Raw genomic sequence first — 21,928 nt, 5'->3', positions numbered from 1 at the left:
CTGCCAGAGGACAGAGAGCCAAGCAGGAGTGAAGGTGGAGCAGAAGACTTGGGAAAGCTGCAGTCACCACTGGCAGAGGCACTGGCTGCTCTGGTCTCCCCTGGCCTTGGAATACATGCAAATAACCGCCACGGAAAGCAGTTTGTTATCCAGTGTTGGCAGCCTGGCAATCAGAAACTTCAGCAACAACAGGAAAGGGAAGAGAAAAATATCTCTGGCAGTAAAAGAACAAGTCCTGGGCTACAAACAATGATACCGAAGACAGCTGGAAGGTGTCCCAAACCTGTTCTTGGACCTCTTTTCATCTTTCTCTTCACTTCCTCCCTTGGAGGTCTTATCTAATCTCACAGCTTTATTTTAATAAAGTTCCAGTGTATCATTTTTTCTTTCATGGATTGTGCTCTTGGTGTTGCATCAAAAAACTCCTCACTGGACCCAAGGTCATAGAATTTCTCCTATCTTTTCTCCTAGAAGTTTTATGGTTTTGCATTTACATTTTGGTCTTTGATCCATTTTGAGTTAATTTTTGTCAGGAGATGTGTCTAAGTTCTTTTTTGTGTATATAGACACCCAATTGCTCCAGCACCATTTGTTGAAAAGACTATCCTTTTTCCAATTAATTGACTTTGCTTCTTTGTCAAAGATCAATTGACTATATTTGTGTGCACGTATTTCTGGGCTCTCTATTCTGTTCCATGTCTCGTGACTTTTAATATCACATATGCTGATGATTCTTCAATTTATATGTCTAGCCTGGACTTCACCCCTGAATTTCATGCACGTATGTACACTGCCTCCCTGCTAGCTCCACTTGAATGCCTAACAGACATCTCAAACCGACCACATCTAAACTTAACGTGGTCCCCTTCTGGTCCTCCTCTCCCCTCAGTTAATGGCAATTCCATCTTTCCTGTTGTTCAGGTCAAAGACCTGACTTCTCTCATTCTCTCACGCTTCTCATCAAATGGGCCAGGAATTTCTGTTGGCTCTACTTCAAAATATATTAAAAATCTGACTGTTTCTTACCATCCACGCTGGTGCCAGCCACCATCATCCCTTGCCTGGGTCACTGCAGTAGCCTCCTAACTGCTCTCCCTGCTCCTGCCCTTGCTTCCATATCGTCTGTTGTCCATGGAGCAGCGAGAGGGATCCTGTTAAAGTCCTATCATGTTACTCTTCTGCCCAGTTCCCTCCAGTGTCTTCCCATTGAATTCAGGGACTTTATGGTAACCTCTGCGATCTTTTATCACTTTCTCTACCCTCTCACTTCTCCAACCTCCCCTCCTACTGCTCCCCTTGATCACTCTGCTCCTCACTCCCTGTCCACCCTGGCCTCCTTGCTGTTTTTCAGCCATTCTGCATAGGCTGCTGCCTCAGGGCCTTTGCACCAGCTCCCTCAGCGTGGCACGTTCTTCTCCAAGATATCCATGGGGCCTACTTCCTCACCTTCTTCAAATCTTTGCTCAACTGTCACTGTCAGTGAATGAGGCCTTCACTGAATAACTCATTTAAATTCCCCCTTGCCACTGGCACTTTTCGTCTCTATCACCTTACTCCATCCCTTCTCCCCTTCCCTTTGAACATAACATTTACTTACTTGTAAGTTCCTTGAGAGGAGGGTTTTATGTCTGTGTATTCCCAGCACCTTGAGTTGTGCCAGCCTCAATGTTGGTTACTGATAGATGTTTGCTGAGCAAAGGAATGATTGGAAGAAGGGATGACTGGGATGTCATCCTCTGCATGGGTGTCCACACATGCAGCGTGCTTGTTGGGTAGGAGGATGAGAACCTGTGAGAGCTGGCATGGTGAAGAGAGGGGCCGCCTGCAGCGGAGCAGCCTACAGGCCTGCTCTTCTTTGTGGCCAAAATGATGGATGTTCCCCTGAGTCAAGCGGTCATTGAGTTGCTCACTGAGACAAGCATGTAGGAATGAGGGAACTTCTGGAGGCTGGAGATGGGGTGGGGTTGGAAGAGGCTGATTGGGGCAGGTCTGCCATGTTCCCAGGTGAGGGAAGGGGGGCAGTTGGGAAGACCCTTCAGGCTTCTGAGGAAGCTTGTCTTGCCCCTGGAGACAGCCAGCATTTGGATAACCCCCTCAGATGATATCAACAATTAGGAGGGTTGACCTTGAGGCACTGGACGAGGGAGGTCTCTTGTCCAGCTCCTTCCAGCCCGTCCTTGCATATCTCCTGCCTCTCCTCCTCAAGCTGAGGAGTGGAGACCCAGCGGAGGAGGGGAAGCAGGTGCTCCAAGTAGACCCCTCCTCACTCCTGACACCTCTAGGGAGCCTGGTCAGACTGGGGAGGAGCGAGCCTTGCTGGAGGCTGTGAAATGGACTGAGCTCTACCAGAGTAGCTCCGAGGGTGGGAAGGTCCATTCCACTCAGTGTGGCTGATGGCAGCGTGTACAGGAGAGAACAATGTGTTATGTTAGCTACGTAAAGTGTCTAAGAGAAAATAAACAACGTTTGGAGGAGTGAACTTGCAAATCTTAGTCTTTGAAGAACAGCAAAGCGTAACCTTTGCTTTATGAGATGGCTTTACTCAAGATACAGGGGTGGGGGGAGCAGAAAACATAATTCTCTAAAAATATTTCAGATGTTGGTCCAGGTTGCTTCAGAACAGAATTTATTGCAGGAGGCTCATCTGGGCAGGGAAACATGCTGAGGGGGTACAGGCCCTGATCTCAGCCCCATGCTGTTTGACTTCCCCAGGGACGTTCCCACCATAACTGGGGAGACAGCACTTGACCTGAGCCCCCATCTCACCAAAGTATGCTGGCGATCCCTGGATCACAGAATCATAGACTTTTAGAATGAAAGGCGTGCGTTAGCTCAATTCTTCATGATACACAAGGTGAGGCAGGATCAGAGAGGTGGATGGTTTGCTCAGGATCACGTAGCAAATTAGGGGCTATGATAAGCAGAAAAATGGCCCCGAAAGATGTCTACATCTGAATTCCCAGAACCTTCTAACATGTTCCCTTACTTAGCAAAACACAGCTCTGCCAACACCTTAAGTTTAACCCCGTAAGACTCAGATCAAACTTCTGATTTCCAGAACTGAAAGATAATAAGCCAGTGTTGTTTTAAATTATTGAGTTCGCGGTATTTCCTTAGCAGCCATGGGAAAGTGACCCCATGGTGAAGCCCACGTTGAAGTGTGTGTGTCCTGACTCCTGTTCCCATGGTCTTTCTGTCGTAGTTCTGAACTGGTGATGAAGAACGATGATGCCCTGAACAGGTCGAAAGCCCCTGGCATGAGCTGTGCGACACGTGCTGTGACAGAGGTCTGTCAGGCAATGGAAGATCTACCAGGTGGGGAAGCCTCGCTCCAAAGCATGTGGCCAGCTCAGGTATGCTTCAGATGATACCTGCCAGCGTTTTGAGACCTAGAATCCAGGGTGGTCAGTGCTAAAGAGTTGGGGAGGCCACTTAGGGTTCTCTGCCTAAGTGGTAATGGGACCTGGGCCTCTGGCGTCGGGGCAGCAGGACCTCCGCCATGGAACATTCTCCCATGGGTTGGAATCTGAGCAGGAATGAAGAGGGTGCATGGGTGGGGAGGGCTGGCCCTGCAGGGGTGCGTGAGAGCTCTGTGACAGTCACTGGTGCTAACGGCAGCAAATGAATCTTGGGGAATGAAGTGGTCAGCACAGGCCACTCAGCGCAGGGCGGGGTGGGGAGGCTGGATGACCCAAATCACTTCTCCTTCCAGCTGGGACTGCTTTGAGAACTGAGGTGGGGGTGGTAGGAAAGGAGGGAGGGAATGTCCAGTTTTTGAAACTGATGAAAGCAGTTTCAGGAAGCTGAACAAGACAGAGGCAGTTGACATGAGATGGAGGCTGGTATTTCCCGTCATTGTCATAGACGAATTTAATAGAGTCACAACAATATACAGGTAATGCAAACTCCTGCTATCACTGGATTACAGCTGTAAAATAAGGATACATCTCCTTTTAAATGCCCAAATTCCAATAGCTAAGCAGCTCTCCACTTTGGCTTGATCCTATGGATGACCTGCAGAGCTTAGAAAAATCCTAAGGCCTGGTCGCATGCCCAGCCGGGGTCCTATCCCTGACTTGTCTGGAGGCCGCTTGGGCATTGGGATTTGTGGCAGGCCTTGGGAGCCACTGCTTATGTAAGCCCCACTAGCTTCCTGCTGGTACTTTGCTTCTCTCCAACTACATAGCTATATCTGAGGGTCCCCCAGGAACATGCTCACTGGCGCTTGGGGCAGAGCCCTCCATGGTCTCTGGCACAGCCTCCAGGCCATGATGCTGGGCCACCGCCTCCCACTCTGGGAACCTATGGCTTCAGGAGATGCTGCTGTCTCTAAGCTGCAGACCCCAAGTATAAGACAGGCCCTCTTGTGAAACCCCACAGGGAGGCTGACGTGGGCAGCATGCCCCTGGCCTTCCTGAGGCCCTGGGACAGTGGCAGGGCTGCGCACCAGAGAGCAACTGGCAAGTCCTAAGGATGAACTGGCTCACAGGGCCCATAGAGCCAAGGGCCTTCGCAGAGTCGCTCACTGTCGCAGCAGGAAGGGTCAGGTGGTCCCCGCCCAGGCGTGTTCTGGCATCAGCACCACTCGTATAGCGGACCCCACTGCCCTAGGTGGCTGCCCCCACGTCCTTTCTCACCCACCTCTAAGGTCTGACCAGCCCCAGGGTGATCAACAGTGGGAAGGTCCACTCTCTACAGAGGAAAACTCCCCTCACTTAGAGTCCCGCCCTGTGGCTTCCAAAGACATTCGAATACAAACATGTAATGTCGGCACTTTCAGGGTAACTCGGCCCCCCACAGTCTGAGTGACCTCTGAGTGACCTCTGAGTGGCCTATAGAATAGCCTCCTCCGTTGGTGGAGTAGGGTGCAGAATTCATGACTGTGTCTTTCTCACAATCTCACCGTTCGCTGTAGACCCCAGAGCACAACCTCCCAAATAACCCAGATGATAACAGATGACAGTTCACAGCCTGAATCCATCCAGACAATGGCCATGTGTCTCCCAAAGAAACAGTCTTCAGAGTGGGGCAGATTACAGAATTGTGAATATAAAGTAGTTACAAAAATGAATATTTACATAGAATGAGGGGGAAAAAAAACATGTCAAACTTCAAATTTTAAAATGTTGAAAAATACCTTCCGTAGCACAAAATCCAGGAAACTGACCTACTATTTTAATTAGTTAGCTGCCTGAGACATCTCTATGCTTTTCCCTATTTTACTTTATTTATTTATTTTTTGCCTGCATATTCTTTGATCACCTATCTTATTCTATAGAGAGACTAGAAGGACAATACTTTCTATTTGGCATAATTTCAAATTAGCATAATTTCCTTTAGCATGATTGATCAAAATTTACTTCATCTGGAATCACAGACTTCATCAGCACAAGATGTATCAGATACATTAAAATGGGATCTGACATGTTGGGATACATAAAACATGTGACTTCCACACAGACGCAATCAGTGTTGGCAGTAGTTTACAGGTTTACGTCTCACAAACACAGAGATTCTGAGAACAGTTTACCAAAAAAGAGAAAAGAGTGTGGTATGTTTATAGCTGTGAAAGCTTCTTCATCAAGACTATTCCTGATGAGAGAGAGTGTTCACTCTGAATAGAGTCGATGAGAACTGAGTCCTTTGCTGACAATTTTACACACCTGGTGATTCAAGGAATTTTCCACAGACCAGCTATGGGCTCTGTGATTTCAAACCTTGTTTCTCCTCCTACCCACATACTTCTGTTGCTGGGGTCCCCAAAGCATGTTCATGTTACAGTACGACCATGGGCCCTCAGCCTTCATGGCCCAGCCAGGGGAGCCAGCCCAGCGGTTGGTAGGACTATTCCTGGGAGACATTCTTGTACCAGAGCAGCCGGCAGTAACTCAACTACACAGGGAAATGACTGCAGACTTACGAAATGGATCCCACTAAACCCAAACTACACGTACCCCCAACCTTATTTCCCTTGTTGGATCCCCCAAATGCCATGGCCATTCCACCATCATCTGGCCTGAAGGAGAGTGTGACATAGGGGACAGAGGTGGACATAGGGGACATAGGAGTAGACATAGTCAGTGGACTTGATCAATGGGGGTTAAAACATTGTACTTCTAGAGATTTTACAGAAACATATGACCATGTGTTCAGGGTCCGTGAAGGGACCTGGCAAGAGTGGTCCCCAAAGCTGGAGCTTCAGAGGTGTGTGTAGACTGAAAGGCACCTTCCGTGCGCAGCCGCACCTTATCCTCCAGGTCTTCATCTGCAGATCTGCTAGAAGTGGGTCGACCTCCAGACATGAGGACGTGGGGACTGGTTTTACGTTTGCATAGCCCGAAGGCCATTTAGAATGCCTCAAAATTCAAACCTCCACCACTCAGGTGGCAGAAAACTACTTGAAACTTTAAGTTTTTCCAATGTCTGTTCATTAAGAGTTCCTTTTTTGCCCGTCTAGAGCTAACCACTTCCCTTTCTGTATCTTTCGAGGACACTTGGCGGATTTCTTTAGTTATCTGGTGTCAGTCTTTGTAAATGAGTGTTTTACAGATTGGAGTCCGCAAGTTCTTGATGTGAATTTTTAAATGTTATGTTGATTAAAGTGGTACAGTTGCTCTGGAAAAGTGTGGCAGTTTCTTGCAGAACTAAACTTATAATCACTAGGTAACCCAGTACTCTCACTGTTAGGCTTTCGTCCCAGAGAAATGAAAATTGATGTTTATACAAAAACCTGTACACAAATGCTCATAGCAGCTTTATCTGTAATCGCCCCAAACTTGAAACAACCCAGGTGTCCTTCAACAGGTGAATCATTCAACAAACTGGGGTATAGCCATACTGTGGAAGACTACTGAGCAATAAAAAAGAACAAAATACTGATACACACTACACTTTGGATGGATCTTAAGGGAATTAGACTGAGTATAAAAGCCAGTCCTAAAAGGTTGGAGACTATGATTCCATGTAGATGACCTGCACGTGACCAAACCATAGTGATGGAGAACAGATTAGTGGTCGCCAGGGGTTCCCAGGGTGGGTGCAGTCCTGGAGGGAGATGTATGTGGTTGTAAAAGGAATCCTTGTGGTGACAGAAGTGGTCTAGAGCTTGACTGGGGTGATAGAAACGACATGTGTGATAAAGTGTGATAGAACAAAACACACACAAAACTAAACCCATGAGTGAATACATGTTAAACTGGTGACATATGATTAAGATTGGCGCATCCTGGACATTCTCAATGTCAATGTCATGGTTTTTTGACATGATGTTACCATGGGGAAAACGGGGTGAAGGACACATGGGGTCTCTCTGTGTTATGTCTTATAACTGCATGTGAATCTACAATGATCTCAAAAGAAGGAGTCTAATTTTTAGAAGAGTTATGTGGCTATTTCAATGGTAATAAAAAATGAGTATCAGTATATTCTGGATGATCTGAGTGAGCGCTTTTTAGCCTGTTCCCTTGTGGCTCATCAGTACTTCCGTTGGTGTGAATGTTTATTGCCAGTCACTGCGTCAGTAACCACCAGTAGGCAAGGACAGAGTCAAGGACAAGCCTCCCCAGCGAGCAGGTCAAGTGTTGGGCACAGGGTACAAATCAGGAAAGATTCTGCAAGGCAGAGCTGAGAAAAATTCTCATGGATCCCCAGTGTTGGCTTTATTATTGTAATATTTGCTCACATACAGCTAAGCTCACATACAGCTTATACATATAAGCTCATGTACAGCTATAAAACTTACACAAATTTCCAACTGAATATAATAAAAACTACAAAACCCATAAAATTCAAATTAGTGGCATTAATCTAACACGATGAATGATGCTGTTATGCTGAAACTAAATTTCTGATCACAAAGTGGAGATGCTACACTGCTACAGAGCTTGCCCACCGTCCCATTTGGAAGTGGGATTCCTTTACTTACAACTCGACCTTTCTAGGGAACCAAGGGGGCAGGCAGGAAAAGGCCTCGGACCTTCTAGAACATAAATGAAGCAAAGACCAGTAGTTCTCTACCTTAATAACATGGGTCTTGCTCAGACACAGCCCTAACCAGCGTGGTGAGCTGGTTTTCTGGCCTTTGCAAATAGCGCAGGGGGGTTGCTCCTATAAGCTGAGAGCTCCTGATGTGACCACAGAGAATCTGACAGTCCTGGTGAGATTGAAAACATATGAAAAGCAGATACAGAAATGAAATATTTTAGCAACTGAGAGGAAAAGGCACAGAGCTTCTGAGAGAAGCGCGTATGACAGCCCAGCATCCTAATGGTGATGGTAATGACTCTGAGCAATAAATAAAAGGTTGAGTTAGGTTGAGGATCTCATGTTTAGGAAGAGTGGGCAGTCAGTTCGTCTGGACCCTTATGGGTTCTTGCGTTCTGGTCCTTGAAGGAACACAGTTCAGTTAGCCCCAGACCTATGCATTTGGGGGGCACTCCCTCCTAGCAGGGAGAGGGCCTGCTCTGTGTGTGTGTGTGTGTGTGTGTATGTGTGTGTGTATTGAGATGGGGGAGGAAGACTGAATTCTATGGCAGTCAGAACGAATCAGCCTCACACGTGATTATTCATGCCCCCACGTCCCCTGCACTTCAAGGCTGCTGATAATTGTCCTCCATTTCAGGATTTTAAGGCGGCACATCTGACCTTCCGAGCTTTCATCTCCACACGTCTTCATACCTCTTCTGACAGATAATTATGGCTGAGTGTGAGCATCAACAGGAAAGCCGACCTCTTATCTTCAAGTTGGGCACTTAAATGAGCATTTTAAGACAAATTATTAATAACAGTGCTCAAGAAAATGATATCAGAAAAGCTTCTGAGATATTGACTTCTGTTGTGATAGTGGAAGAAAAAGGCCATTTCCATGACAAATAGGGGAACTTTTATGAAGTAATTAAATATTAATTTATCCAACACATATTTATTACATACCCTCAATATTCAAGAGATCTTATTAGGAACCACAGGGTACACAAAACCATACATGATTCAGTTCCTAATCTAATGGAATTTACAACAGGGGAGTTTTAAAAAAGATTTATTGTTTAAAAGACCTGCAGTATAAAGAGGTGTCAAAAATGTAATTCAGTCTTAGCACTTGAGGAGGTGACAAGTGGGGGCATTTAAGGAGAAGGGACTCTTGAGCTACCCCTGGAACAATACCAGTGCAGTGATGGGCAGGAACAGGAGAGGGGGCATGCCCCATGGAGGGAATGGTGTGGCCAAAGTTGTGTGTGTGTGTGTGGGGCTGGGGGCGTGGAGGGGAGGCAAAGAAGCAGTGAGTTTCTCTGGACTATGAAATACTGATGGAGGAGTCACTGGAGATAGGCAAGAGACCATGCTGTAAGGCATTGTTAAATGCCAGGCTAAGGAGTTAAGCTTTACTTTTTGGGGAGTGGCATGACTTATAGAGGTGGCAGGGAGAGGCAGGTGGCAGAGTGGACAATTAGAAGGGACTAGAATGGCCTCCAGTTAGGAGGCCATTGCAGGGGTCCAGGTAGAAGGCCTGCAGAGAGGCAGTGGACATTTTTAAATAGTTTTAGGGAGTCTGGCAAGACAATGTCAGGTAAAGTCTGGAGGGTGGTGAGCCTCGCTTTTGGTCAGAAGATGGCAGGACAGAAGATAGCACAGTATTTGATCAGGCTGTATAGGTTCCAGCAGGGAGGGGGACCCAGACTCCAAGACATGCTCTGCCCAAAAGAGCTTCACCAACTTCAATGTTTTTAAATTAATCTACTCAATCTATCTTATCTGCAGGTTGATATTTTGCAATTTTGAACTCATCACAGTCATGCGGTTTCATGAAATGGGCCTTGAATCTCCCCAGAAGGTAACCCACACCTGGCGGTGAGTCCCATACCTATTGCTACAGTTGGTCAAGACCCTGCTCACATTCTAAGAGTGTGCCTGGCACCGTGTGTTCACAACAAACGCAGATGTTTATAAGCATGGTTTCTATGAAAGGCCTAACTCAGATCAGGCCTTCATTTATTGGTTTGTTCATTTGGCTGAGTATGCCGAGTCCTACTATGTGCCAGGAGCCAGGCCACCTCTGTGGCTACCAGCCACAGCGACCTTCCCCTTCTCTGAAATCCTGCTCTTGGGAGTGTGTATGGCTCATCCTTGGTGTGCCTCACTGGCAAGTTCCTCCTTCCAGAGGTACTAGAGACACTAGAGATTCACCTGTTGGATAAGAACCAGACTGCACACCAAGGAGGAGTGGACTGAGGGTCACCTTTGTGGGGAGACCGGGGAGTAAGCCATCATGTCACCTCTAAATGTGTCACCATGAAGAAAATGACATTGCTGGTGCATATGGCAGTAGCAGCTGCTCTATCCCGGGTGCCCCATCTGTGCCAGGTACTGTGGGCCGCCTTCTTTAAAGATGGAGAAACTTGTTTTCACAGGGGCTATGTAATGTTCCCCAGGTTGCACAGCTTGTAAGTTTGATTCCAACCCACAACAATTGGGCTCCAAACCTTAGTCCCTGGCTTAACCCCTCTGCTGCCCCTTTGGATGTAAAATAGGATTGCATTTGGCTGCGTGTAACAACCTGCCCACCATGTCCTGAACAGGGTCGGGGTTCCCTATTTTATTTCCAGGGCTCAGCCCAGGGCCGGGCACACACTAAATGATGATAAATGAATAACAATGTTAAATGAATTCAGTAAATGTTAAATGAATACAAGAGTGAATAATTTCCATAAATAATTCTAATATCTTACATCAATATAATGTTTTATTGTTAGTGCTGATTCCTGTTCCAGGGGTAACAGGAAATCCTATGCTGTTCTACCTGTGAAAACAAATCTGTGCAGAGGCCAGGACTGGTTTTCATATCGCCATTTTGCAGAGAAGGAAAGAGGCTTAGAAAGCTTATGTGATTTGTCTGAAGTCCCCAAGTAAGAGCATCACCGTGTAGAATAAAAAATAAAAAATAAAAGGCCTTTTCTTCTGACTTTGAAGTTTTACCCCTTCTCCATCGCTAGACCTCGTTCTCTAAATAACCTAGTAGCAGCTAAGAGGCATAGTTTTTCTTTTCTCATTAGCATTCTTTCCAAAGTAGGTGTAGAGATTTTCTCAATGGGCCAGTTCTATTAAATGCCATACGCCAGCCACTCCCTTCCTTCACCTCCCATATGGTCTTCCATCCTGCCTTGGAAAGCGTCTGTGAGCCTCGTGTTCAGAAGGCAAGGGGAAAAAACATATTAGGTTCTCTAATATGATAATACCATAAAAGAAATGTGTGGTGCCCCAGAGGGAGAGAATTACAAATGGATGAAAGGTGACTATGTAATGTAGACGCTATTTTTTTTTTTTTTTTGAGGGTGTAAAAGTAAATAGAAGAAAATAGAGTGCAAATAGAATCTGCAGCAAATGGAAGGCAACGGCCTATTTCATTGGTGCTCCTGCTACAACCCACCTCCCTGCACGGTGATGCCATTTTTAACGTTTCCTGCTTTGTCATTTTTCAGGTAGCCCCACAGTCTCTCACTGATTTGCCAGTCTTCTGTAGATTCTGGAGCTGTTGGTGCATGAGGCATGCCTTGAGCCAGGTCTTCTCTGCCCTGACTTCTGAAGGCCTGGCCCTCCCCACCTCCGTCAAGGTTCTCTGATTCTTCCCTGAAGTCATAGCCTGGGCCAAGCAGAGCTGGGTGATGGCTGAGGCTGTGTTTCTCAGTGTTCCCTCCACTGCATCCGTCATGCTGCAACAGTCTGTGTGTCCGGCGGTGGGCACAATAAGAGCAGCCCCGGTGAGGGGCAGTGAGGGGCCAGGAGCTCATCTCCCAGGGAAGCCAGGCCTTTGCTGACACTCATAGGTCAGGCTCCTTCACGGCATCTGGTTTCTGGCACAACCCTTTCCCTCCCAAACTCCCAGGTATGTTGTCATGAGTTCTCCCACGACAGGGGGCCACCCAGGGGCCTGCACCCCAGCTGCAGAGTCCACAGTGGGGTTCTGCCCACTGCCCTCTTACTGCAGGCCTCAGTCTGCCCTGCTTGCCGTGGCTGGTGGGAAAGCTGCTGGGATGCCGTGCAGCCCACTTCTGCCCTGAAATCCAGCCGCACCTCACCAAGGGCACTGACCGTCAGGAAGTAAATTCTCCTCTTGTTTCCCCCAAGTCTTACCCCATTCCAGACTTTGCCATTCTTGAGGAGGCCCCTGACCCTCTGTCTCCATCTGCTACAGAGGCTCTTTGACTTAATTGCTGGACATCTTTTCTCCTTTGTCCTCGGCCTGCAGCCCTCCCTGCCTGCTGCTTTCCTTGGTCCCCCACCTGACAAGTAAGCTTTGAGTTTTGTTCTAAGCTTTACTTTCTGATTCCCATTCTGTCTTCATTCTGACCTGTCGTGGGCACAAACAAGTCAGGCATCTGTCATGCGGGGTCTCTGGTCCTGCTCCCCACATAAGAAGGCAGAATATGGTGAGGCCAAAAAGGAACACCCACAGAGCCATAGATAGGGGAGTCACACCACTATATTCTCGCTGGTGGCTGGGTTGGAGAGACAGGAAGCAGGAGCCACACGATCCGCAATCCGCCATCTGCTTTTCTGCCCAACCGCTTTTCTGCCAACCAACCAACCCCACTTGCAAGCTGCAATCCACGCTTGCTAGCTCAGCCATGGCAATTATATCAGTGGCCGATGGCTAACTGGTTATAGCTGATGGCCAACTAGTCACAGCTGATGGCCATCTACTACCCAAGCCAGCATCTTTCCACGTGAGGTCGAGAGCCTGGAAACTGCTCTCTGGGACTCTATCCCCACAGCATCCCATCTCAGAGTGGAAGGAGGAGACGATTGGTTCCCTCCATGACTATGAGAAGTGGGGTTGGGGCTGGAAGGGCCCAGGCAGTGAGGGGGACAGGAGGCTTGTCCTGTGCTTGTAGTCCTGCAGCACTGCCCCCTCTCCATTGCTCAGGCTTCCCCTGGCACCCCCTGCCTTGGACTTGCCTTCCAACTTGGCTAGGCTAGGAGCTTCCCAGCTGGGCCCCACCTCCTCGTGGGCCCACTGCTAATCTTCCACTCAGAGGAGCACAGACCACTCATGACTGCCCTTGACCCTTTGCTGTTCCAACCGAATGTCTCACATGGACCAGACTTTTGACTGGGGGTAGAAGGCCCGAACCACAGCACCCGGAGGATATGCCATGGGGCAGGTGCAGGAGGGCTCCCAGGGGCTGGGGCCCTGCCCCTGCCTGGCCTAACCTGTGGTTGCTGGTTCCTGGGGGACGTTGGGAATCAACCAGCTCTCCTAGCATCATGCAGACAGGCAGGGCGTGCGTGCAGCCACTTGAGGTCTGTTTCTGGGGTGCCCTCATCATGGCCTCACTCTCTGCTGCTGTCTGGCAAGGACTGGAGTTTGAGTCTCTCTGCCCTTGCATCACCTTGGGGCTTTCTCCTCAGTGTTCTGACTGCCTCTGTGTCCCTTAGTTTTTCAAAACACACCACAGGGTGCCACACATGTTCACATCAGAAGTGCTGATAAGCACCGGGATACTTTCACATTCTTAAAACAGAACTCAATAGCACAAACCCATTTATGATGTTTTTCAAAGTTGAGGTCATCATGTGCAGCATTTCAGTTTCTTCTGAGTTTTATCAGACTGAGCCAGCCCTCCTAGCCTGATACCACCGGGACGCAGATAACATGTGGTGTCTGCACTTTCTAAGCAGAGGTCCTGGGGAGTGGGGAGCTTCTCCCAATAGTCAGCAGCACACAGCCTGGTGGCTCTCTGGTAGGTTCTCCTTTCTCAGAGATCCAGTCCTGAGCTCCTTGAACACACATAGTCTTAAAAAGTGAGTGATGTCCAGGGCAGACAAGATGGAAAGCTCAGAGCCCCCAGAGAGCTGACGCATAAGCTAGAGGGCTGACATACCACGGGGCTCCAGGAGCTCATGGAGGGCAAGGTCAGGGGGTTGGTAGATTCTCGGGGGAGCCTGCCACAGTGGGCATGGGTGTGAGGAAATGGGCCTCTTTAAGCCATGGAGTCAGTTTTCTGTTCTGTGCAGTTGAATGCAATTCTATTTAACACGTACGGGGACAGAAAACAAAGCACTAACCCTTTTCATCTCTACTGCCATCCGTGGATTTTCTTCTCACGCGTGCAATATTGATACAATTTGCTCTTTCTCTCTGCCCCCCTGTCTCCCTCTTTATGGCATGTAGTCCGTGCCCTATCTTCCCTCAGATCTTCTCAGTTCACTTTCTTGCAATGTTTTTCACAGCACCACTCCTGCCCTACATTTCCTAGCTAGACCCCTTGGCCTGCTTTATTTTGTTCCCAAGCACTTCTCCCCTTCCGTTATATACGAGTATATGCTGCTTTATTCGTGTATAATCTGCCTGTCCCCCCTAGGATGTGACCTTTATAAGGACAGGGTCTTTGTTTGCCTGTTCCTGCTGTGTCCTCTGTGTCTAGAAGAATGCAGGCTACAGGAGCTACTGCAGTAATATTCCCTGAATGAATGCATGGATGTAGCTAACGAGAAGCCTGGAGGCAGGAGGTCAGAGCTGGTGCAAGGCCCTGTCTCCTTCTTCCTCATACTCCCAAGATGGCTTCCAGCCAGCACATCCATATTCTGGGCAGGCAGAAGGTGAAAGCCAAAGGCCAAAAATGTACATGCCTACTATTGTTAGCCCTCATGACAACAGAAAAAGAACAGCTTAAATCCTTCACGGTTAGAACTATGTCACAGGCCACCAGCTGCAAGGGATGCTGGGACATGGCCCCTGGGAACCCATCAGGTTCTCTGCTGGAAAGGATGAGGCAGGGGAGGGAAAAGGTGTGGCAGCCAGCAATGCCTGCACCAGCCTGTGTCCTATTGCTTCCCCACCACCTGATGTGGTCCTGGGTAAACATCTCCTGGCTTGTGAAAGGAGTTTTGGGGAAAAAAATAACTTGTTTGGAGAATGTGTACCTCTAAGCCATTGCATACACTCAGATACAAAGGTGAGTATCCAGGTCATCTGCCATGAATTCTCATAAATCTTTTTGATCATTTAGGTAGAAGGGATTTTTTTTTCCCTTCAAAACTGTTCAATTTTAAGTTCCTGGACAAATGCGGGCATGATACAGGTGTACTTCTTTTTATTGTGCTTTGCTTGATTGTGGTTCACAGGTGCTGCCTTTTAACAAATTGAAGGCAAGGCCTTCCACCAGCAAAAAGATTATAGCTAGCTTAATTGTGGCGATCTGGAACCGAACCCACAATATCTCCAAGGTATGCCTGTATTGTTATTCTTCTCCTTCCTCCTTGGTAGAAAACCATGTAATAATTTAATTTCTACACTTTGACTTAGTGTCTAATCTGTGCTCAAAGTCTACCATCATTCTCAAAAGACGGGTTGAACAAAACTGATGGGAGCTAGAAGTCAGTCCTTTCTGAAGCCTATCATTTCTGCAGAGCTTAGCCCAGAGGGATTCTGGAGGAGAAATTTCCATAGGTCATTTTTTTTTTCCATTCTGGACCTACCTTATTTTATTTTGTAAGAAAGACCAGAACTGACTCACCAAAAAGAATTTACATAAAAATGATATGTAGGAGTTTTTTTAAAAATAAAAATCAGCCATAAATAAGCAATACATCCTCCATAGGCCCATTGGAAATGGATAGCAATAATGTTATGTTTACCTCCTCACTCCCAAAGTGCAGATATGTATTATAATTCAGGGCAATTCATTGTCCTACTCTGGCATTTATAAAATTCTCATCATAGTATTAGAGTAAGAACCCATTTCCTAGGAAGTATTGTTGTAATGAAGTGTAATTAGTGGCTTGTAACCCAGCTGTAATTCATGTTTGGAAGGAAAAGACATGTGGACAGCTAAATATGTGTGTGCAGTGTGCTCTCTGAGCATTTACATCAGGCTGGGCTGCTCACCTGGGGCGCCTGGCCCACACGCATGCACGCTGCCTGGGGCAGGCTCGCTGCTGGAGGCCCCAGGCTGCCCCTCACCGAGACTACTGGTTTTCCACTGCGGAGCTAGGACAGCCCCAGTCCCAGCGCCCAACCCCAATGCCAGTGTCTGTTGTTTTACAGCTTGCTCGTCCTGATTCTCAGCAAGTTGGATTCCCCAAGCCAAACCCGGGCGGCCCAACCTGCAAGAGGAAGCGGGGCAGGCGCCCGCAGGCCAGGCTCACCATGACACGGTGTGAGACCTCGGGCTACAACACGGGACCCGGGCGCTGCTCCGACCCCTCGTGTCTTGTGTTGCAGCCGGAGGGACGCAGGTCCGCAGCAGAGCCTTCTCCGCCGCCTGGGGACTCGGCACAGAAGGACGGCGCGGAGACGCAGGGAAGACCAGCTGGCGCAAGGTGGGTGCAGTGCCCCAAGAGTGGCCCTGGGCAGCCCACCAACCAGCCCCTTTTTGGTGCACGTTCAGTCTCGGTGCAAGGCTTTGCCTCAGCCCTAATTCGCTTCGGGTAGCGTGTGCAGCGCGTCTTTGAGGACACACTGTGCTCTTCACCCCTTCTCCCTGCCAGGTCAGGTGACCAAGGCTGGAAGGGCAGCAATGAAGGCAGTTACACCCCAAAGATCTCTCCCATTGGTGGGAAAGCTCAACATTTAGACCTGCATTCTGTACAACAAGCATTGCATTTTTAGGAATTGTCTTTTATAGTGTGAGTATTTTCTGCAAGGTCGTAGACTAAACCACCACAGGCATCAGCTGGGTTTTATTGATTGCATTACTTTCCAACATGATAGAGATTCCAGAGGGAAATGAAATCCTGTGAATTTCCCCAGGGAGAAAGCTCCAACAGAGGACCTTAAAACTGGAGGTGGGAGGTCTCAAAGGCAGCTTCCTTCATTCCTTCAGTCACAGCACTGGAGCGGGAGCTGGGGACACAGGGTCCAGTGAGTGACTCCTGCCTTCACAGCTGGGATCTGTGGGTCACATTTACTTGCAAGGCATCTGCCATGAGGCAGAGTCCTTCAAAGAGATCCTATCAACCTCCGGCCCCACGACCACTTGGGTGTGACTCTTCCACATCTGACGGAGTCCTAAGTAGGAAGTATCCGTTTATTCTCTCACTTTTTACCAGCCTCAATGTGTCCACAGAACCTCCTCTTTTAGAAGGAATTTACTAGTTTTTAAATGTAACAGGTTTAGCACTTTTACTTCTTTTGGATGACTTGGAGGGGCGTAGAATAAAATGAGAATTAAACTGAAGTTTAAACCGTAACAAATGGGGAAACAGGTGTTGAAAGGATTGAGATGAAAGAATGGCCTACAGCTGGTACTGAAGTTCTTAGGCAATTGTCTTTATTTAGGAAAATACCTAGGGGTGGAAAGTGAGGTTTGGGAAGTGTTATTTGGCAAATATCAAGGAATCAAGAAAAACATCTAAATTGCTGTAGGGAAGAAGGGGCCGGTCAGGCTTCCCTCCCTGGGCCAGTGGATGACCCTGACCAATGGCCCGCCGGTCCCATAAGATGGAATGTTGCACAGGCACTGTCCATCCTGAAGATGTTACTGTAAATACTTTTATGTAAGCACCTTGGCTGTGAGCCACTTTTGTCTTGGTGGGGTATTCTAGGGGCCCAGCCATTTTATGAGGGGGCGGCTATTGTGGGCTGCTGCTGCTGCTGGTTACGGGTTGTGACCTGAGAATGTCCAGCCGTGTACAGCGGTGAGAAACCCTGGCTATCCCAGAAAACCTTTAAATAAAGAATGTCTACTTTGCCTTCGGCTCCATACATCTTCCAGCTCCGCGAGTCGCAGACCTTGTTTCTGCGACTCAACCAACTTGGGCAATTGCTTTTTATTAGAAATGAGCAATAACTTTGGGGTAAGGGAGAACAGAAAAGGAAGGGGAAGAGAAGTTAGTGGGTCAAAATGACAGGGGTTTTATTGTGCAATTTGAAGTTGTTTGTGTACCTGAAGAAGAACCCATCCTGTCTCCCCTGACATTGACTGAGTGTTATACCCACATACCTTGTGTGATTGGGATTCTGTTGGTTTCTTGGTTTTCGTAGAACTTGATGGAAGGGGCTGAGTTCTTCATTAACAGCAAATGTGAGGTGGCCTGAATCACAAAATGAACTAATTTAGGAGAAATCATGGTAGAGAGGTGTGTTGGTTAATTTTGTGTGTCTACTTGGCTGGGCTGCGGTGCCCAGATATTTGGTCAAACATTATTTCTGTGAAATGGTCTTTTGGATGAGATGAACATTTAAAAGGGTGGATTTGGAGTAAAGCAGGTTGCCATCCATTGTTTGAGTAGGTTTCATCTATTACTTGAAAGCCTTAATCGAACAAAAACGGACTTTCCCTGAGCGACGTAGAATTCTGCCAGTGCACTGCCTTTGAACTCCAACAGCAACTCTTCACTGAGCCTTCACCATGCCTGCCTACTCTGCAGGTTTTGGATTTATCAAGACTTCACAATCACATGAGCCAATACCTTAAAATCAATCAATCAATCAATCAATTAATATCTCTATCTGTCTAGTTAATCTCCTGTTGGTTCTGTTTCTCTGGGGAACCCTGACTAATAACAGGGGTGGATATCAGATTTCCACTGAGTAGAGAAATGAAGGTTTGAGACAATCTTTGTGTAGATTATTTGAGGCAAGGGGACTCTGCTGACATAAAGGTGAGGACTTATTTTGTTTTTTTGTTTTTCTAAAAATTGATTTCTAGTTTAATTTCAGTGTGGTTAGAGACCATATTCTGTAGGATCAAAATTCTTTACATGTATTGACTGGTTTAATGGCCTGATATATGGTCTATATTGGTTAATATTCCATGTGCACTTGAAAAGACTGTGCATTCTGCTATTGTTGGGTGGAATGTTCTATAAATGTCAAGTAAACTTGGTGAATAGTGTCGTTCAAATTTTCTATTATCTTTACTAATGTTTTTGCTTATTCTAGAAATTACTGAGAGAAGAGTGTTAAAATGTCCAAGATGAAGGATTTGTTTTGTTCTATTTTTGCTTCCCATATTTGTATGTGAAGGCATGTTATTCGGTGCATATGTTTAAAATTGTCATGTCCTTTTGAATTGATGTTTTTTTATCATTATGAAATATTCCTTTTTTCACTGGTGATAGTTCTTGTCTTGAAGTCTACTTCTCTGTTATTCACATAGCCACACCAATTTTGTTATGATTAGTGTTTGCGATTAGTGTTTCTCTTTCAACCCTTTTACTTCCAAATGTGTCCTTATATATTATGTGTACCTCTTATAAATAACATAGAGGTAGATCTTTAAAAAAAAACACCCAAATGACAATCTGTCTTTTATTGAAGTGTTTAATCTATTCACAGTCACCATAATTACTGATGTGTTTGGGTTAAGTCACTTTGTTCCCATTTCTATTTGTCCCCCCTGTTCTTTGTTCCTTGTTTCATGCTTTCTCTTGGATTAACCAAGTAGTTTTTAGTATTCCATTTTATCTCTTCTATTTTCTTTTTAGCTATACTGCTTAGGTAGATATATGTTGGCTGCTCAAGGGGTTATAGTATGCATCCCTAAAATCACAATCAACCTTGAATTAATATTACACCATTACACAAACAATACAAGAATCTTACAACTGTATTCAACTCCATTTCTTGCTTGTGCTATTTTTGTTATATATTTTACTTCTATGTTTGGTATAAGTTGCTCCATACATTGTTATTGCTTTTGCTTTAAACAGTCATGTTTTTTTTTTTCCCCCAAATATTTTGCTTTTGAAATAATTATAGACTCACAGGAAGTTGCAAAATTCGTACAGAGGATCCTTTGTGTCCTTCAGCCACCATCCCCCAGTGATAGTATCTTACCTACTAGAGTAACCAGAAAATGGATATTGGCACAGTACAGTTAACTGTGCCTTATTCAGATTTCACCACTTTTCACAGATGAGTGTGTGTGTGTGTGTATAGCACTATGAGATTTTACCATATGCATAGGTTTGTGTAGCTACACAATCAAGATACAAAACTGGCCCATCAATACCAAGGAACTCCCTTGTGCTACCCCTTTATAGTCACACCCCCTCACCCCACACACAAATTCCTCTGGCAGCCATTAATTTGTTTTCCATCTCTATAATTCTGCCATTTTGAGAATGTTATATAAATGGAGTCATGCAGAATGTACTCTTTTTAGATTGGTTTTCTTCACTCAGAATAATGCTCCTGAGATCCATGCAGTATGTATCATGCATCAGTAGTTCACTCTTGTTATGGCTGAGTAATATTCCATTCTATTGTACCATAGTTTGTTTATCCATTCACCCACTGAAGGACATTTGGACTGTTTCCATATTCTGGCTATTATGAATAAAGCTGCTATGAACATTCACATAGGTTTTTTTTGTGAGCATAAGTTTTCATTTATCTGGGATAAACGCCCAACTGTGTGAGTGCTGGGTCAAATGGTGAGTATATATTTAGGATTCTAAGAAACTGCCAGATTGTTTTCCAGATCAGTTGTCCCATTTTACATTCCCACCAGCAGTGTATGAGAAATTCAGTTTTCTCCGCATTCTCACCAGCATTTGTTGTTATTATTTCCTAGTGGTTTTAATTTGCATCTTTCTTATGGCTAATGATGTTGAACAACTTTTCTTACGTTTATTTGCTATCCATTTATCTTCTTTCTATATTCTGGATACAAGTCCTTTGTCAGCTATATAGTTTGCAAATATTTTCTCCCAGTCTGTCGCTTGTGTTTTCATCCTCTTGTGGTCTTCCACAGAGCAAAACAAGTTTTTCATTTTGCTGAAATTTAATTTATTAATATGTGCTTTTAGGAATCATACACTTGGTGTCATGGCTAATGACTAATCATGTTGAACTTAGCCTTAGGTTCCAAAGATTTTTCCTCCTCTATTTTCTTCTACAAGTCTTATAATTTTACATGTAAGTCTACAGTTCATTATAAGTAATTTTTTATGTAAGGTATGAGGTTTAGGTAGAGGTTTTTTGTTTTTGTTTTGTTTTGCCAGTTACTCTAGCACCATTTGCTGACTAGAGTATCCTTCCTCCATTGAATTGCTTTTGTACTTTTGTAAAAAACTGGTTGGGCATATTTGTGTGGGTCTATTTCTGGGTTCTTCGTTCTGTTTCACTGATCTGTGTGTCTATTCTTTCACCAATACCACACTGTCTTGATTGCTATGGCTATATAATAAGTCCTAAAACTGGATAGAGCAATTCCTCCCACTATATTTTTCTTTTCAAAGCTGTTATGGCTATTCAAGACCCTTTGCCTTTCCATATACATTTTAGAATAAGCTTGTCTTCAATTAGCTTTAAAAAGAGAAACATTTTAAATAGTCTGTTATGTTTACCCACGTCTGCACGATTTCCAGGACTGTACTTCTTCCTCCAGATCTAGGTCTTTAGGATCATTTTCCTTTAACATTTCTTTTTTCTGAAATGTTGTTCTGTTGGTAATAAATTATCTCTATTTGTCTAAAAAGTGCCTATACTTTGTCTTTATTTTTGAAGAGTGTTTTCACTAAGTATAGAATTCTAAGTTGACTAACATGTTCTTTTAGTACTTTCAAAATGTCATTCTAATATTTTAGGGTTTCCATAGTTTCTGATAAGTCAGTTGATATTGTTCCCCTGTATGTAATGTGCCCTCTCCCCTGCACTGGCTGATTGTAAAATTTTTTTTCTTTCTTTTTGGTTTCCTGAAATGTGGCTATAACACGTATAGGTATGTTTTCCTTTGTATTCATCCAGCCTGGGGTTCACTTAATATTCTTGGATCTATAGATTAATGGTTTTCATCAATTTTGAAACAATTTCATTCACTATCTCTAAAAATATTTCTTCCCAATTCTTCTTCTTCTGGACTCCATACATATATGTTAGACTGATAATGTCCTACAAGTCTCAGATGTTCTTAATGACGATGATGATGGTTTTTCTCTACATAGTTCATTTTGGATACTTTCTACTGCCTATTTTTTTTTTAAT

At 45.5% G+C, this 21,928-nt stretch overlaps 1 long non-coding RNA gene across 3 annotated transcripts in view; it reads left to right on the top strand.

Annotated features, from left to right (window-relative positions):
- The window catches only part of LOC148758416 (uncharacterized), a 41,624-nt gene extending 20,048 nt beyond the window's left edge, over positions 1-21,576 (top strand). Inside the window, exons 2-5 of one of the 3 annotated variants that reach the window (XR_016021161.1) lie at positions 3,203-3,315; positions 9,757-9,846; positions 15,121-15,222; positions 16,043-21,576. This is a non-coding gene — a long non-coding RNA (uncharacterized LOC148758416). Of the gene's footprint in view, positions 1-3,202; positions 3,354-9,756; positions 9,847-15,120; positions 15,223-16,042 lie in introns of all 3 variants that reach the window. The other 2 variants (XR_016021162.1, XR_016021160.1) reach the window with 2 other exon arrangements.
- Positions 21,577-21,928: the final 352 nt, after the last annotated feature.

This window comes from Rhinolophus sinicus, chromosome 4 (genome assembly GCF_057876585.1).
Source record: "Rhinolophus sinicus isolate RSI-liver-muscle chromosome 4, RSI-T2T, whole genome shotgun sequence".
NCBI classification, from domain to species: domain Eukaryota; kingdom Metazoa; phylum Chordata; class Mammalia; order Chiroptera; family Rhinolophidae; genus Rhinolophus; species Rhinolophus sinicus.
Note: the sequence above shows the minus strand (reverse complement) of the source record. Positions and strands in the feature narration are given on the sequence as shown.